This window comes from Dreissena polymorpha, chromosome 2 (assembly GCF_020536995.1).
Source record: "Dreissena polymorpha isolate Duluth1 chromosome 2, UMN_Dpol_1.0, whole genome shotgun sequence".
NCBI lineage: Eukaryota > Metazoa > Mollusca > Bivalvia > Myida > Dreissenidae > Dreissena > Dreissena polymorpha.
In genome coordinates, this window is record NC_068356.1 from 47,475,555 (window position 1) to 47,494,848 (window position 19,294).

At 35.7% G+C, this 19,294-nt stretch overlaps 1 long non-coding RNA gene across 1 annotated transcript; it reads right to left on the reverse strand.

The window, feature by feature from the left end:
- Positions 1-2,401: 2,401 nt before the first annotated feature.
- Positions 2,402-4,798, reverse strand: LOC127870273 (uncharacterized). The gene is made up of 3 exons (XR_008044734.1): positions 4,632-4,798; positions 4,403-4,519; positions 2,402-2,592 (listed from the first exon to the last, which is right to left on the reverse strand). It is a non-coding gene; the product is annotated as an uncharacterized LOC127870273 (long non-coding RNA).
- Positions 4,799-19,294: the final 14,496 nt, after the last annotated feature.

Below are 19,294 nucleotides of genomic sequence, written 5' to 3' on the forward strand. Positions count from 1 at the left end.
TAAATATACTAGACATCCCTAATTTTGGAAATAAATTGATCCAATTTAGATCGATGGGAGAGTCCACTAGGCATAAATGGGTTAAGCGAGCATGAAGTTCTCAGTGTGAGCTATTATGATCACCCTTTGTCTGGCGCCAATCTTCGTCCGTCGTGCGGTGTACGACGTGCTTTGTCAATTGCTACAATCTATAGGCCACAGTTTTGATCCAATCTTGATTAAGCTCGGTGAGAATTATCATCTTGATAATATCTAGGCGATTTTTAATCTGGCTCACATCTGTCCAAAAAGTAGGTCACAGGGTTAAATTTTGGAGTAAAATTGTAACCTCTACAGATGACACACCCATCAAGAATTTAAATATTGACTATATCTAGATCGAATATAAGTCTTAGCTATGTCCGTCAAAAACTAGGTCACAAAGTTAAATGTTAGGTAAACAGTGTTTTCATTCTAGAGGCTACATGTATGAAGCCATCTCTATGAAGCGTTGTCGGATTGCTTATCCTAACAATGTTTAGGCCGTGTTCGAATCTCGGCCATGTGCGTCCAAAACCTACGTTACCAGATTTTTTTTAGCTCATCTACTTTTTGAAAAAAAAAATGAGCTATTGTCATCACCTTGGCGTCGGCGTCTGCGTCGCCGTCCGGTTAAGTTTTGTGTTTAGGTCCACTTTTCTTATAAAGTATCAAAGCTATTGCATTCAAACATGGTACACTTACTAACTATCAAGAGGGGACTGGACAGGCAAAGTTAGATAACTCTGGCGTGCATTTTGACAGAATTATGTGCCCTTTTTATACTTAGAAACTTGAAAATTTGGTTAAGTTTTGTGTTTTGTTCCACTTTACATATAAAGTATTATAGATATTGCTTTCATACTTGGAACACTCGCAAACTATCATAAGGGGACAGTACAGGACAAGTTGCATAACTCTGGTTGTTATTTTGACGGAATTATTTCCCTTTTTTGACTTAGTAAGTTTGAATATATGGTTAAATTTTGTGTTTAGATCCACTTTACTTCTAAAGTATCAAGGCTATTGCTTTCAAACTTCAAATACTTTCATGCTATCATGAGGGTACTGTACCTGGCAAGTTGAATTTTACCTTGACCTTTGAATGACCTTGATTCTTAAGGTCAAGTTATTAAACTTCTTTATTTATTATTAGATTTGATTGATACTTTGACAAAACAACTCTTACCTGACATACCACAATAGACTCCACCAAACCATCCCCCACGCCCCACCCCAGAATCCCCCCCGAGATTATTTTTCCTTTTTTTGAAAGACCATCTAATAAATTACCACACCCTCGCACTATACCCCCGACCCCCCCCTCCCGAACCCCCCCCCCCAAAAAAAAAAAAAATTTTTTTTTTGAAACATGGTTAAAAAAACACAAATATTTATTTTTATTATTTTATTTGTGAAATACCGTCCAACCATCCCACCCAAGAATCCCCCCCTCCAATAAAAAACAAACTTTTTTTGCATTGTTTTTTCTTATTTTTGGAAGATAATGTAATAAATGACCACACACCCACACTATACACCCCTCTCCACCCCACCCCTCCCTCCTTTGTGATTGAAGTATCGAGATAGGTCCCTTCACATTTAAAAAGAAAAATAGATGAGCGGTCTGCACCCGCAAGGCGGTGCTCTTGCTTAGATTTTTTTCCAATCCAGAGGTATATTGTATGATATAATGTTGATGAAACTTGATTATAATGTTTACCTTTATAATATAAAAGCCGTGCTCGAATCTGGGTGATTTGTGTCAAATAATATGTCACTAGGTCAAATGTTAGAATTTTTTTTACTATCATTCTATAAACAAAATGTAGGCCAAGTTAAAATCTGGATCTCGTTTAAAAAAGTCACAAAACAAATATTAGAAAAGCTATACTACATACCTAGAAGCAACATTGTTGACTGAATCTTGATGACACTTGTATAATTGTTTTAACTCAGGACTTCGTAACGTTAATATATCTTCCGTTGCATATAAGGGCATGCGGCGTCTGGGTGTGGAACGGGATGTAATCGCCAAGGTTTAACTTAATGCTACTGTAAATGTCGTTCTTAAAATATTAGCACACGTGATTCATTGATTTTTTGCGTACTTTTATTAACAAAAGCATTCTCTTACTCTGCTACATTTATATATATATATTTTGTTATTTGAAGAAGGCCAATGTGATTATCAATTTTACCCGGCATGATCGTATTAAATCTACGACGTAACTATTTGATTTAACCAAGGTGGCTTTAACATCGTTCATGGTCATGTAATAAACAGTTGAAGGTAAATATGTGTTGCATGTGATTGTAAAAATCTAGCACTGACACTACAACCTAAACATTTACCGAAATGAAAAGAACAAGAACAAACACATTTTCAAACCTTATAGCCCCGGTACTTTATTTAAGTCATCATCAATTAACGCAGATCACATTATTCTATGAATGAGCATCCTGCGGTTCTTCAGTAGCAGCGACATCTGTTGTCTACGCAGTGCCACCTCTTGTTGCAGGTTCGATCCGCGGTGTTACGGCAGTCGGTCTGTAACATGCATTCTGTGTTGGCTGAAATGTTTGATCACAACCCGAATAAACGATTGAGGCGAAATAATCGCATAAAACTATGGCGTATACGCTTAATATATTTTTGTATTACGGCTTGTTTGCTGTCGGCTTTTTGTTTAAGTGAACATAATTATCACATGATATATCTACACATTTGACGTTCAAAATCAATTACCATATACTTGGTATTTAATTGGCATGGATGCAAGTTGGGGTCAAGTAGTAACCAGACCCATGGTGCAAAAGATCAACTATGGATCAGTAAACAGTTACTATGTCAAAAAATCTTGCTTTATGCTCCCAATGGCAATTTTCATTTTCGGCATTGTAGAGTAAATATAATATTATGTAATATAAAATGTGCTGAATATACAGATTACATGGTTCCTTTAAATATGGACACTCTTAAAAAACGCTTATTTGAACACATGTATAGATGAACGGAGTTTTCTGTGAACTGTGATTTCACTAAAAGTTTTTCAGATAAATAAAAGTTGAGACTTTATTTGAAACTGAAATTTAAATATAAAACTGAATGCTATGCCAACAAATTAATGCAGTCAGACATCAGCACTTTGAAAGTTGAGAATGTGTATAGTTCAGATCAAATTAGAAACAGGTAAATTATGTACATACAATAATATGTCCATTTTGTACTAATGGTGTAAAAGATTAAATTCGTGTTAGCTTTTACTGTCCCGAATACACTGAAGTTCGCCATCTACTGTTTGATAATGCTTGTAGTGTCACACATTCGATTTTTATCGATTTTTATAGTGATGTGGATAAATTAAGCTCCCTCTTGTCTGATGAAAGACTTGTAGTACATAAAACTGCTAAATCCTGCACAGCTATGATATAAACTAGAAGACATTGTTTGCCCCATTTTTAAAACTAAAGGACGTATGATGATTTCAGCTTTTTAAAAATGATGATTATTATAAGATGATGTTTTTAAATCACGTACATGTATTCGCAAAAGTTTTATTTATTCATTTTTTATTTTACCATAATTACCATGATCATTTGAGTCGTGTTCTGAGAAAACTGGGCATAATGCATGTGCGTAAAGTGTCGTCCTAGATTAGCCTGTGCAGTCCGCACAGGCTAATCAGGGACGACACTTTCCGTCTAAACTTGATTTTCGGTAAGGATGGACTTCCTTGAAACTAAAAATACCATACAAGCGGAAAGTGTCGTCCCTGATTAGCCTGTGCGGACTGCACAGGCTAATCTGGGACGACATTTTACGCACATGCATTAAGCCCAGTTTTTTCAGAACATGACTCATTTGATCATACTTTACGGAGATTTTCAAATATTATTTTTACACATGAAGCAAAGTCAGCAGTTTCTAAATGGCTATAAAAAGTTTTCTTATATTATATAAGGGTATGCACAATAACTTACATAATTTCGTTATTGCGGCATAAAACTATTTAATACTTCATATACATATTTGTCCATGATGTTGCTTGTTAGTTTATAAATTCGAATGTAAGGAAATGTAACTTAAATTTTAAATACTCCAAGATATTGGATACTTACGTGCTCGAATAAATAATAGCACCAATATCAAATTTAAACTTAAGTTAAACATAAAATGGCCAATTAATACTGTGAGTCACTTTTTGTGATTTTGTTGATTTGTTTGTTATAAATGTATTCTCAACGTGCATTTATGTATTTTAGTTTAAAGCGATTGAATAAATACAAAAACCTTTAACATTTCCTTATATGTGTTACATTTTATAAGAAGAGTATCGGTATTAAACTACGAGTAATCAGCATTATTGTGTGAAAACCTCACTTGAGCACGTGCAAATTTGGTTAACGCATTCCCTGTGAAAACCGTCTGCACAAGTCATGTGGGTGCATTCTGCATTTACGTTGTTGGTTGGGCAATCCTCCGCCATTACCATCGTAACTGAAATAATAAAAAGAATACACAGTTTTTTAAATTGCGAAAATGAATTGTACAAGTACTAACTAACAAAAATATCAATGTTATATTACAAAAGCATTTCAAATAAATTTACCAAGAGCGACAGCAATCAAGCATGCAATGGTTTTCATGGTGGCGTTTGTTTTTGAATCCGACGAACCTTTTGTAAGACTGTTCTTTGATACACAAGGCAATAATTTTATACTGATATTCAACGTCTCTGCGACACATGACTTTGTGCGAGTTTCAAGTGTATTTATTCTATTTATGAAAAATCGTGAAAGCACTGTCACGTACCTTTGTATGATTCTAGATTTGTCATCTAAATAAGCGCTGACAGATTGATAGAACCCCTCCCATCATGTACTGAATGTCAAAATCATGCTTCTTACGTGTCTAAATATGGAATACGGTCATGTTGACAGCATACATGTGCGTGTCTTAGTTTCTCTTCTCAATTTCATGTAAATTTAAACATATTTCTATTCAAAATTATAACGGTGAACTGATTATATATCGATGTAACATCACATTAGTTTTACGTATTTCAAAAGACACACGCAGACATATACGCACGCAGGCACGGCATAGGGTGCTCCCATCCATAATGAAAAAAATAATAAAGGTATTTATTTACCACCAACCCACCATTTGATGATGTGCCATAATAAAACTCGGTAGCCAAAATATTTCCTAACTAGAAATGGCGCGGCAGAGGCCGACGCGTATCCCCACGCCACATGTTTGACCCAGGGGCACCCCAGGGTTGGTAATGGGGCAATGCATAGTTGAGATTGACCGTATTGTCATAATTGAAGTTCAGTATCAATTAGAAGTGAATCGGCGTAGAAATGAAGAAGTTAAGTAAAAGGCAATTTTGGACGGGTGTGGCTGATGTGGGCGGGGCCCCCAGGGTTGGTATGCATAGTTGAGATTGACCGTATTGTCATAAGAATAGTTCAGTATAAATTAGAAGTGAATCGGTGTAGAAATGAAGAAATTATAGTAAAAGGCAATTTTAGGTGGGAGTGGCCTATTTGGGCGGGGCGCCCCATGGTTGCTAATGGGGCCATGCATAGTTGAGATTGACCTATTGTCATATGAGAAGTTCAGTATCAATTAGAAGTGAATCGGTGTAGAAATGAAGAAGTTATAGTAAAAGGCAATTTTGGGTGGGTGTGGCCAATGTGGGTGGGGCGCCTCAGGGTTGGTACTGGGGCCATGCATAGTTGAGATTGACCGCATTGTCATGCATAGTTGAGATTGACCGTATTGTCATAAGAGAATTTCAGTATCAATTTGAAGTGAATCGGTGTAGAAATGAAGAAATTATAGTAAAAGGCAATTTTGGGTGCGTGTGGTCTATACGGGCGGGGCGCCCCAGGGTTGGTAATGGGGCCATGCATAGTTGAGATTGACCGTATTGTCATAAGAGAGGTTCAGTATCAATTTGAAGTAAATCGATGCAGAAATGAAGGAGTTAATGTAAAATAACATAAAAAATGAGTGAAAATCTCTGACCCGACCCCGCCCCAACCCCTATAACTTTTGACCCAGGGGTCAGATCAAAACTCCAAAATAGTGCAGGGTCGCACATATGCTCATAGCTACCATGGGTGTAAGTTTCAAGGTTCTAGTGCTTATAGTGTAGGAGGAGATAGTGGCCAGGACGGACAGACAGACGGACGGACATACGGACGGCGGAGATAACCACAATATCCCCACGCTTTTGAAAAAGCGTGGGGATAATTAAATTAATATTTAGAACTCATCACGTTTTAGATTTCAAAAACAAGTTTTTTGTACCATATTCAGCGATTTTCTGACCAAATAAGCATTTTACAATTTGTGTTTTTGTGTCATGTGACATATTACACAAGCAGATATCTTGGCTGTGAACATTGCTATTTGTTTAGTAAATTTGTTTTCCTTAAGCATCATAACTATGTGCACTTAACCACGTGTAATCTGTCAAAATAATGATTTTGTAAGTCAGTCAACATATCAAAGTAGCTCACACAGTCAAAGAGAGTATGCACGATTTTGTCAAATATTCATGAATTTATATAAAATGTATAAAAACTTATTATACATATATTTCAATATAAATGAAAACAAGAAATGGCGCGGCAGAGGCCGGCGCGTATGCCCACGCTGCATGTTTGACCCAGAGGCGCCCCAGGTATGGTAATGGGGCCATGCATAGTTGAGATTGACCGTATTGTCATAAGAGAAGTTCAGTATCAATTAGAAGTGAATCGGTGTAGAAATGAAGAAGTTAAGTAAAAGGCAATTTTGGGTGGGTGTGGCCTATGTGGGCGGGGCGCCCCAGGGTTGGTAATGGGGCCATGCATAGTTGAGATTGACCGCATTGTCATACGAATAGTTCAGTATCAATTAGAAGTGAATCGGTGTAGAAATGAAGAAGTTATAGTAAAGGCAATTTTGTGTGGTTGGGCCTATGTGGGTGGGGCGACTCAGGGTTGGTAATGGGGCCATGCATAATTGTGATTGACCGTATTGCCATGCATAGATGAGATTGACCGTATTGTCATAAGAGAATTTCCGTATCAATATGAAGTGAATCGGTGTAGAAATGAAGAAATTGTAGTAAAAGGCAATTTTGGGTGGGTGCGGTCTATGTGGGCGGGGCGCCCTAGGGTTGGTAATGAGACCATGCATAGTTGGGATTGACCGTATTGTCATAAGAGAGGTTCATTATCAATTTGAAGTAAATAGGTGCAGAAATGAAGAAGTTAATGTAAAATAACATAAAAAATGAGTAAAAATATCTGACCCGGCCCCGCCCTAACCCCCATAACTTTTGACCCAGGGGTTAGATCAAAACTCCAAATAGTGCAGGGTCGCATATATGCTCATAGCTACCATGTGTGTAAGTTTCAAGGTTCTAGTGCTTATAGTGAAGGAGGAGATAGTGGCCAGGGCGAACGGACAGACGGACAGACGGACGGACGGCGGAGATAGCACAATATCCCCACGCTTTTCAAAAAGCGTCGGGATACTAAAATTTGAGAAGAACTTGTGTCTAAAAATGCGAAATAAGCCAGATATTTAATTCTGAATTTGAAAATGTCGGTACAGTCGAATTCGCCAGCATGTATATCATGCATGAACGATGTGAATTAAATTAAGTTTTACGGATCATTTTAAGTTCCTGCAACATTATCTTTTCAATCGACACACGAACACTCCGATCCTAATAAAAAGACGAATGCTTCGGTTATTGTAGGAAAATATGTACGTAATATCTTCGTCACAATCGGCTCGGGGCGCTAATTTGTCTTTGCTGCATTTTATGAAATTCGTCTTCAATGTATAATGGTTCTTGCCTATTTTGTGTTATTGTAACATATTTTTATCAATATTATGCAATTTAACACATATAAAAATCGCGCATACTCTCTTTAAATCCCATTAATACATACATATACTTTATTATATCTTATATTTGATTTCTTACTCCGTATTACCATTCAAGAAGTCTCCATTGTGTGTTGCGTGTAACTTAGATAAAATATATGCAGGACTTTTGAATAAACATTAAATAAAATGCTATAAAATGCCAGAAAAAATGAAAATAACATTAATTCAACAACTGTACATAGACAAATTGGAGTTATGATTGCAAATACTGTAAAACAATAATAATTCTTGATATGTCCATCAGGTTCCAGTTGTTATCTCAAATACCTTATGTACAATTACTCTCACTGATGAGAATTCGAACTTTCAGTCAATATCTGTCCCAGAGTCAGCTATATATCACACTAAATAGTTAACTAAGAATTTATTTTGAGAGCTACTTGAACTGTATAGATAGTGAAACACGTGGAATAGCATCAAGTAGATCCCGATTTTCTTCGCATCTATATAAATAGAAATAGGAATAATATTAATCATATTATTTATAATGTTACAAATTGTATTATCATTGCATAAAACGCTTATGATGTTGATAATATACATGTATGACAGTTAATACATTTTAGCCTATGCAATATCATTAATAGCATATGCTTACGATACATTGCCACAATAGAGATCAATTAAAAACACAACGTTGATACAAGTGGTAATCTTCGACAGTTATAAACGGCATCTTCGTGAACATGTACGAGTCTGCTGTCAAACCACAGTGTTTCATGAAGTTTTCATCTTATAGTTCAACTTCATGCCTATAAGTGATTTTGAGAATGACGCTTGTAATGGCTAATATTGAATATATATACTGTTTATATGCATTACATGTACAGTGTAAAACAGTAGGTAATTCATGAAACAGCTATTCTGCAAATGATGTTAATGGTTACCATGCACACTGTTAACCTATCATAATCGTAAAATATCAAAATATACTTAGAGACTTTTCTAACGCAACACGTATTCAAATCATTATAGCTCCCTTATTTTCGAACGGATTTTGTTGAAATTCGGAATCAGACTTATTCAACACATATCTAATCATTCGTGGAAATTTAATTGAAATTGATTAACATTAAAATATCAAATATATCAAATTAAAAAAATCTTTGAAAAAATGTAAAATTCGCAAAATCGTACATTATAAAATAACAACGTGTAAACAAAACCGCATAAACTTACACGCCTTAATACCGACCGGCTTGTATAAGTGCGCTCGTACGAGCAATATTGTTTTTCTTATTAATGTTATGCTTTTCTGGTGTAAAACCCCACCTAGAATGATGACATTGAAATTAAATTTGATTTATATACCGCGCTGTACTACACGTGATGACTTTTCGAACGCAGACTTTTTCAAACTTATATATATATTTCTCAGTCATGAGTGAATATTTTGATTTAAAATTTAAGATGTGATCATTTGTTTACAAAATGCACAAGCCAACGATGAAGTCATTCATCCGTGAAGATTGGATGCTTCAGCAAGCGGGGAAGGTAGCCTGCAACATGCCGATTGCGCTGTTGCGCTCCTGAAATTTTATACGAGACATATTGATTTTTAAATTAATTTTATGTTTTCCTAGAGTATCAACCCATTTAAAATGAAGATATTGAAATAAAATTAGAATCATATCGCCTATCATCAATTCACGTGCAAAAAGATGAAATCACATCTACCCCACGTGCACAAGCGCTTGATTGTTACGGATGAATGATTTTAATCGTAATCTTGCACAAAATATAGTCAAATGATCACGTGTGAAATTTTAGAAAAAAATCTTAACGCATAACTGAGATATTCAGGTTTGAAAAGTGTTGCGTTAGAAAAGTCTCCAAGTGTACCTCTGTTTTGAGAAACTGTGGGCTATCTGGTCTCTGGGATACATTTTACATTTTACTTACATCGAGCGATACTCTCGAATATGCTTGGCCATTTTTTACCAGGGCTGCACCTACCAACACATGCGTTGCCATTAGAATACAGACTGTTTTTTGCGTTAGTTTGCTTCTATATTAAGGCAATTGTTGTAAATCACACTAGTTGTATTATGTGCCTGTTGCGTGTTTGTTAATTAATTCATACTATATTCTATATTATCAGTCAAAGAATTAGATGGTGATTACAGATAATGATTTGAACTAACTGATAAATCTCGCCTAGTAAACTAAGGTATATAATCAATGTTGCTTGAATCAAAATGATGTAAAAAGAATACTAAACTGTTAATATTACGAGGTAATACTGATATCTACTTCAAGTCATCGATTTTTTTTCGGCACCATCTAAGTCTTGAGCTGTTTATGCTAAGTTACTGTCACCGATCCAAAGAACATAAAGGATGAAAATGAATATTGAATATTAATCATTATTTGTTTTTATTTTGACTATGATTACTTTTCATATAATGATGTATGTACAACTGTCAAAGGTGTGTTCTACAGGTTATTTTACTCGCGATCACAGGTTTTGACACAAATATTTAAAACTTTGAAAGAGTTGAGCAAGTCCTAAATATTGTGATTTTCATCCATTTTTTGTACAGCTTCTCTCTAACTGGCATCATGTAATAGAGGTTTGGATAACAATATCCTGATGCTTTCATTTTTGGCAGCACCCTTACCAAAATGTTAAAAACCATGCAATTTCTCAATTTAAAATTCAAAAGTTGTATACTGGTATTCTCTTCAATCACGTGTTTTTAGATATTGATAGTCAATTGTGACAGTGACTAATGAATGTAAATAAAATATTTTTACAAAAGAAAATCACATTTATACTTGATATGAATCAGAGAAGTTATACTAAATCAGCATAACACGTGTGGGATATTAAGTACATAATTTAAAGCACAAAGGAATTACCGCAATTCAGAAATGTTCAATGACAAATATTTATCGGTATATATATATATATTTAATATTTAATTCTGAGTTGCAATATAATTTCGCGACCGATAAATATTTGTCAATTCACGTGCAAAAAGCGTTGCGTTAGAAATATATATATAAATGAATTAAATGCAATTTGAAGCGTAATTTTGATCAGGGACAAACTGTATATACCCCGATTTTAACGATCTGAGTTGCAGAGCGTGTTTTCTTTTAACCGTAAGAGACTGTTGAAGGTCACATAACCCCATACCGGAACTCCTGTTTGCAGGGTTACATGCAGTCAACTTGATACTAAGCACACATTGTTCAGAGCAGGCTGCCTAGGATTTGTAAAATACATTGCAAATGGTATGTTTTGGTATCAAATTGAAGGTATATGTGTACGCAATAAGAAAAAAAGCCATTTCTGTGCTCTACTTTTTTCTGTTGATGGTTCCCGGCTTTGAAAGTAGGTCATACTATTTGAGCCCAAAATGGCCACCTCCACATCGGTCAAAACCGTTGTTCCTTTTCTAAGGTAAATATTTTGAGTTACAACACATACAATTTAATGTCATGCATTTTTTTCAAAAGATTATGCAAATATCTTTCCAATTATGTATGATGATAGAGTGGCTATACGCTTGATCATGGTTAAAAATTGATATCGAACTTCAACTATTGTATATGTAACATAGAAGGAAATTAATTGCGCATGCGTAACCTGAAAGATTTACTCGCATGGAAGGAAGTGTTCGATGCGCATGCGCAGTAACATTACATAAATGTTAACCAAAAAGTCGACGTATTTTTTACTGCTCATTGTTCAAATTAGCTCTCTTTTATTTTTTCAGGTTTTAGTTCATTGAAATAAATAAAGTTTTTATCTATTTTTGCCGGACATTCGGACCGGCAACATAGCATTTTTAATCGGACCTGTCAGGTCCAACGGTCCGGAACTTTTGGGAATGTCTGTATCGGACAGAGATTTTGTGTGATACATTAATTCAAAGTGGAATCATGTATTGGTCCCCTTGTCAATGTTTATTTTATAAAATAGACTGTTTGGCATCTGTGTGCTATATTGTTTGAATTATGTTTGATGGTTAGATTATAGTAATTTATTTGAGGTCGATTCTGAAACAAGTTTTGGGAACTTATATTAATCACACTCGACACCTCATTCCTCATGGAATCCATCACCAATAGGGTCTCATTTCATTTTTGAAAAGAAGCCAGTACTTTCCTGCATAGTGGTTAGCGTTAACCGCAGGTAGAAACTGGTACCGTTTCTGTACGTCTTGGTATGATGCGGCTAAGGATTGAACCCACAACCCCACGAACTCGTGGTAAACGCTCTACCACTGAGCTGTTGAGGAAGTTTTAAACTGTGGTTGCTTTGTTATAAGCTTTGTTTGTTAACAATACTAAAGAAAATAGACATGTATATTGCCTAAAAATAACCTATATATTTCTACAGGTCAACGCTATGCCCAACATATCAGATAGTGCTACAGAAGGGATCCTGGATGTGTAGGAACTTGGAAATAATTGCTGTCTGTGTTTGATAACTGTTTATATATATTATACAAACTTTGATGTTTTGTGAGCCGTAAAAACTAGTTTTTTAATGCAGAAAAAAAGAATGTTTATGGTGTGTGGGTTAAAGTATATTGATGTTTATTTATTGAAAAAAAAATAGAATTGTGAGGAGAATTTAACTGCAATATACGACATCACAATGCAATTATAAGCATTTGAAACATTTTTTACATTGCATGCTAGGTTATATTGTATGTAAAACAAAACTGGTTACTGTGCAGGTGAACTTGTTTTATTTGTATTTACTTTAGGACACTTGTGTAGTAAGGTAATTATATCAAAGATTAAAATTCAGATGACCACACTGTTATAAATAGGTTTTATTTATATAAGATACTTGTTTATTTTAAGATATCGGATGCCATATTGACCATGGATGGAGTGCCAACTACTATTTCACCTAAAAATAGAAGATGTGTTACTTTGTCGATTTACTTGTATAGTTCCATATTAATTAAAGGGATAGTAATCCGCAACCGTTAAAGGGATAGGTTCTTTCTTGACCGTAAGTGTAAGAAACAAGCAGCTCAAGATCTTTTCATAAGTGTATTTATACTCATCCTGAAAATATATATTAACAATACTAAATCTCATGTAATGTATATCAGTTACATATCCAAATATATCATAATATCATATATATAACATTTAGTACATTACATTACATTACATATCACATATTATAATAACAGTACAGGTTAAAACATTATCTTGTGTGTAGTGGCTCATTTCTGTTATGAGACACATGTACAAAACTGTACTTTAGACACATGTACCTTAGAACATATGTAAACTTACATATATACAAATTACACAAATATACATGTACATCATAATACAGAGCTATAGCTTACTCAGTTGTGGACTGGAATGATACAATCAGACTCTTAACATCAGCTCACCAACACTCTGTCAAAACCCCCAATCTCTCCGTACCAGTAGTCTGCAAATACGTACTTTGTTCCAGGGTGCACAGAAAGAATGAAATAGAGATTATGTAACTAATCTGTCATTTATGAACATAAGCATTACTGAAAGCCCTCATCGTTACCAAAAATGAAAAAGTCAAACATAAAAAGATAAAATGACCCAAAACATTTTATAAGATCAACTGAACTTATGGAGAATCATAAGTAACTTATACTAACCTAAATCTTATATTCCATTCATTTAAAACCACAAATCTAAGTTTAAAAAATCAACAACCATCTCAACATGTTGACCAAGTCAAGACTTCTTTTCATCTGCTCCTTAGACTAATGGAAAGCCTCTCATTTGGTGGGAAAAGGAAGTGACCTAAGATCAAGTAATACACCTGGTTAAACACAAGTATGGTCTAAGGGAAACAACTCAATCAAAGTACTAAAACTCCAAAATCAAGCCTGCCACATACTTCCCCTGTCTGTGAAATGATGTCCCATCATTCATCTGTTAGTACTCATTAAGTACATAATAAATAATAGTCAAATTATGTATAATACATACATCCATAATAGTAAAGGCTACATTCAAATTAACCTTCAAAATTTTTCAAAAATAAAAATTAAAGCTCTTAATCTGAAGACCTTATTCAAAAATACATAAAACATGTCAAAAAATCTTACATGTCTTCAGGCTATTGTCTCCCCTTCTAAAAATTGTGATAAAAAATTAAAAACAAGTAAAACACAATATTTTCTATTAAGTATAACCTTTAATGCTAATGTATTATTAACAACTTTCAAAACAAAAATATGCCATTGTTATCCTTTCAATATAAATGATTCCTTACACAAATTTCAAAATATCATATTATATTCTTATAATAAAATTTCTATTCAAAATTTTAATAGTAATGTTTCCAATACTACTTCACTTTCATAATTGTATATATATATCTCAACTTTAAAATAATCTCTTTGTAGTCTAGAATATATCATTGCATCACTGCGTTAATAACTTTCTTCGCTACTTCAGGATCCACATATTTAAAAACACCAGAATTGATAAAAACATCCAAAGCATGAATTCTGTTATCAGATGTTCTTTGGACCATTAAATTAATCTCGTAGTCCTCGTATCTTATAGGTGCCGTTTAAGGTCTCTCTGATACCCTTGTCGGTGGTCTAGGAGCCGGTTTGGTCCTTTCCTCCTCTTATGTACTCCTCCTGATGCTGTACCAGTTGTATCTCCTGTGTCTGTGTCTGTCTCATTCGACTTAGTCTCAGCTGTGTCTTTCTTCTTTACATCTGTTTCTTGTTTTGTCGCACCTTCAGGTTTTCTCTCGTCTTCTTTCATCATCTCTGTAGCTTCATCAACTATCTTCTTCACACTGGTTTCATCAGCCTCTTTGATTTTTGTATCTTTATCTATCTTTTCCTCTGTCATTGAGGTCTTTGTTCCTGATTCAGCCTGTTCTTCTACGTTCACTTCTATGTTTTCGATTAGACTACAATGTTCTTCTTCCGTGTCTTCTTCTGTTACGATACCTGTACTATCTGTTCCTTCTGTAACAACAACTATTGTCTGATCATGACTACTTTCTTTTCCACTTGGAATTTCCTTCTCACTTTCAGGTTTGTGGGCGTCCCCACCTTTATATGTGTCAGTCACATATTAATCCCCTGAAACACTAGATTTCGAATCACTGGTGACGTCACCTTTATCGTCTGCTCTATGTATAACTTAAGGTTCACCTTTTTCTTCAACTCTATCTCTCTTTACCGGTAGTTTATTTCTCTTTACAGGAACAGGTTTGTGTGTCTTCACTTTCTTTCTCTTCTCTATCAGTGTCTGTTATCTGTATGGGCAGCAGATGATTTCTGTGAAGTATTCTTTCCACACCATTCATTGATCTTTTCTTGAATACAGGAATCTCTTGTCTTGGCTGTTCAATAACCTCATATATGTCCTCTTCAAACTTGTCGGCGATCTTATGTTTGCCTTCAAACGCGAGTATTTTCACCAGAACTTTATCGCCTACTGAGATTTTTGACGGTGTTGCTCTTTTGTCATACTGTTTCTTCTGTTTCTCTCTGGCTTTGTCTGTGTTCTGTTTAGCTATGTCTTGGGTTGTCTTCATTCGCTTCTTTAAATCTTGTATGTACTCTTTTGTTGTTTTACTGATTGGTTGATCTATATCTATTGTTTCGAATACTGCGTCAATGGGTAGCTTGGGTTTTCTTCCAAACATTAACTCGAATGGCGTTATTTTGGTACTTTCATGTCGTGTGCAGTTGTAAGCATATACTAATGAGGGTATGTAGTTCTTCCAATCTGGCTTTTTCGATGGTTCTAGTGTACCTAACATGTCTAGAAGTGTTCTGTTCCAGCGTTCTGTGCAGCCGTTGCCCATTGCGTGATACGGTGTTGTTCTGGTCTTTTTCATGCCTGTGATGTTACATATTTTTTTTATTAAGTCAGATTCGAAATTTGCCCCTTGGTCTGTGTGAAGTTTTGTTGGAATGCCGTAGTTAACAATGAAGTGGTTATAAAAAGACACTGCTGTGGTTTCGCTGTTTGGTTCTTTGTTGGTATCGCAAGTGCATATTTGGTGAAGTGATCGGTAATTACAAAAATGTTTCCATGTCCTCTAGATGGTTCGAGAGTAAAGTAATCCATTGACACTAGCTCTAAAGGGTACGTTGTCACAATGTGTACCAGTTCTGACTTGATGTTCGTCGATGATGTTCTCCGTATGCATCATTCACAATTGGAGACCCAATTCTCTGCATCAGCTGCCATGTCTGGCCAGAAGGATCTCTCTCTCAGTAGTGATGTAGTTCTGTCACGCCCGGGATGTCAAATGTCGTTATGCAATCCTTGTAACACCATCTTCCTGTAGCAGTTCGGTAACACCAGTTGGTTCGTTGTTGTTTCACCCTTCACCTCTCTGTACAGGATTCCTCTCATTATCTTGAGTCTGTGAAAGTTCTTCCTTATAAACATGTCTTCTTTGGTCCAGCACTGACTCTTATCTGGTAAATACCGATCTATCACCGCTCTACGCCACCTTTCAATCTTCTCGCTGTCTCTGTCGTATCTCTCTTATTTCAAGCTGTGCCATAGGTGTTCCTGGAATTTCTGTAGCTTCAATTATGTTGATACTTGCTGCTGGTATTATTTAAATAATCGGCGGTGATGTTATGCTGCTACATATAGTCTTCACTGTACTATTTTCTATCTTTACTTGATCTTCATCTGTTGCTAACCTTTCATACGGGTATCTGGACATTGCGTCGGCATCGATGATCTTAAAGCCTGATCTGTAAACTAAATCGAAGTTGTACTCGCCCATCTCTATACTGTAGCGTCTAACTTTCCTGATGTTAGTATGTAGGTCAACGGATTATTATCAGTAAATACAGTTAAGCATTTCAATGCCAGGTAGTCATTGAACTTCTCCGTAACAGCCCATTTGAGTGCTAAAAATTCTAGTTTGTATGCGGAGTGGTATCTTTCGGATTTTGTAAGTGATCTGCTGGCATATGCTATTACTTTCTTGTCTTGGTAAAGGATAGCGCCTAAGGCTTTTGTAGATGCATCTGTATGTAGTTCAAATTCTTTTGTGAAGTCTGGGAAAGCCAAAATGGGAGGTGATGTAAGTGTTTGTTTAAGATCTTCAAACATTTGTTGTTCAACTTCTGTCCAGGTCCATTCTTTGTGTTCTTTCTTTGCATGTTTCTTTGTTGCTGTTCCGGGTATCAAATATGTCAGTGGTTTAGTTATTTTGGAGAAATCTCGAATAAATCTACGGTAATATCCCGAAAACGACACGAAGGATTTCAGTTCCTCAGCATTATTTGGTGTAGGCCACTTTCTAATTTTATTTATCTTGTCCGGGTCTGTTTCGGTGCCTTCTTTGCTTATGACGTGACCTAGGAATTTGACTTTTTCTTGGATGAAGATGCATTTCTCGGGAGAAAATTTCAGATTGCATTCTTTTAGCCTTGTTAAAACTTTATCCAGCCTGACTAGATGTTCTTCGAAGCTGTCTGCAAAAATTATAAGGTCATCGAGGTAGATTACACAGATGGTCATATTGTAGTCTCCTAAACGCTCTTCCAGCAGTCGTTGGTATGTTGCAGGTGAGTTGGCTAATCCAAATGGCATCCGAACGTATTCGAAGAATCCCAATGGCCCTGTAGTGAATGCGGTACGTTCTCTATGAGTCTCTTCTACTTCGACCTGATGATAACCCGCCTTCATGTCTAGAGTTGAAAAATATTTGGTGCCATGTAGAACATCAAAAAGTTCTTCTATTCGAGGTAAACTGTATGAATCTCGTAGACTTCTATTGTTAAGCTGCCTGGAATCGATGCATATTCTCAGGGAATTGTTTTTCTTTCTAAAAAGAACGATATTTGAAGCCCATGGTGACTTAGATTTCTGTATAATGCCTGCAGATAATAAACGTTTTAGATGGTTTCTAACTTTCTCAATCATGTTTGGTGGAATGTTCCTATGGCGTTGTTTGAACGTGTTTCATCTATTAAGTCTATGCGATGTTTGATTTTAGTACAGTTGCCAATATCTGTTTCATCTTTGGAAAAAATGTCTATGTGTTTCAGAAGTAAGCCTTTGATTTGTATATGTTGTTCTTCAGTAACTTCATTGTTGGTGTCTATTGTAACTTTTCCTAAAACGTCATGGTAGGAACTATCTTCTTCTATTTCATTAAACACCTTGTCTTCTATCTTTACAGGTTGTAGTTCACATATGATCGCCCTTGGAGAGATTACAATGCTGTTCGTCGTCAGATTGGATACAGTAACAACAAGTTGCATTTTCTTCTTGTCATCATAGTTCACAATGCCAGGAGTAATGTCTATGTAATCTGGAAGTACACTATCTTCAGTCTCATGAATGATGGCTGCTGTCTGTCCATATTCCAACTCTTTGTATGTTTCTCCTATAATGTCTCTTGATTCATTTGGACCTAGTATGATTCTAGATGTTGCTGCAGACCTCACTATGGCAATCTTATTCTTGTTTCTCTTAAGTTCTTTCTCTCTATAAGAAATACATCTAAACGCCAAAAACCAAGGAGTGTGTAAATCTGCTTTCTGTATGAATTGTGGACCAAAGTTCTGTTTGCATTCTTCAAGTTATTCTGATAGGACGTTGGTACCAATGATGACTGGAGTTCTGGAAGAGTAATTTGTATCTGGCGTAATTAAAAATAAACAATGTAGTGGTGATGACTTTGGTAGCCCATGCGTAATGTTTAGTTCTGTTTCTATGTAACCTAAATATGGAAGTTGTTGTCCATCAGCACATTCTATTCTCAGGTTGACAATATCTTGTTATGGTTTAAGTAGAGATGTTTCAGATAGTTTTTCTTTCCAATAAGATTCTGAGATGACACTAACACAGCTTCCGCTATCTAAAAGGGCTCTTGTTTCTTCATTTGCTATTTTGACGTTGACTTCATTTGTTTCGCCTATTAATATGGGGTCTCGTTATTTATTAGTGCCCGTGTTTGACCCAAAAACAGAGGCACTTATAAATTTGGGCAATTCTTTGCAATGTGGCCTTTTTCGTTGCACCTACAACACGTTGGTTGCATTGTTAATTTTGGACAGTTCCTTGCAATGTGGCCCTTTTCATTGCACCTGAAGCATGTTGGCTGCATTATCCCGGTACCAGTTGGACGATGTGGTTTGTAGACGCCCCTGCCTCGTGCATTACCATTGTTGCCTCTACCAGGGGGTTTACTGAAGCCCATTCTTTGACTCCTACTTAAGTCTCTACCTGTGTACGCTGATGAATTATGTTCATGCTTTTCTTCTTCTAACCTCTCAATTCTTTCATTAAGTTTTATTAATTGATCTTTCATTTCAGATAATTCAGATTTCTTTG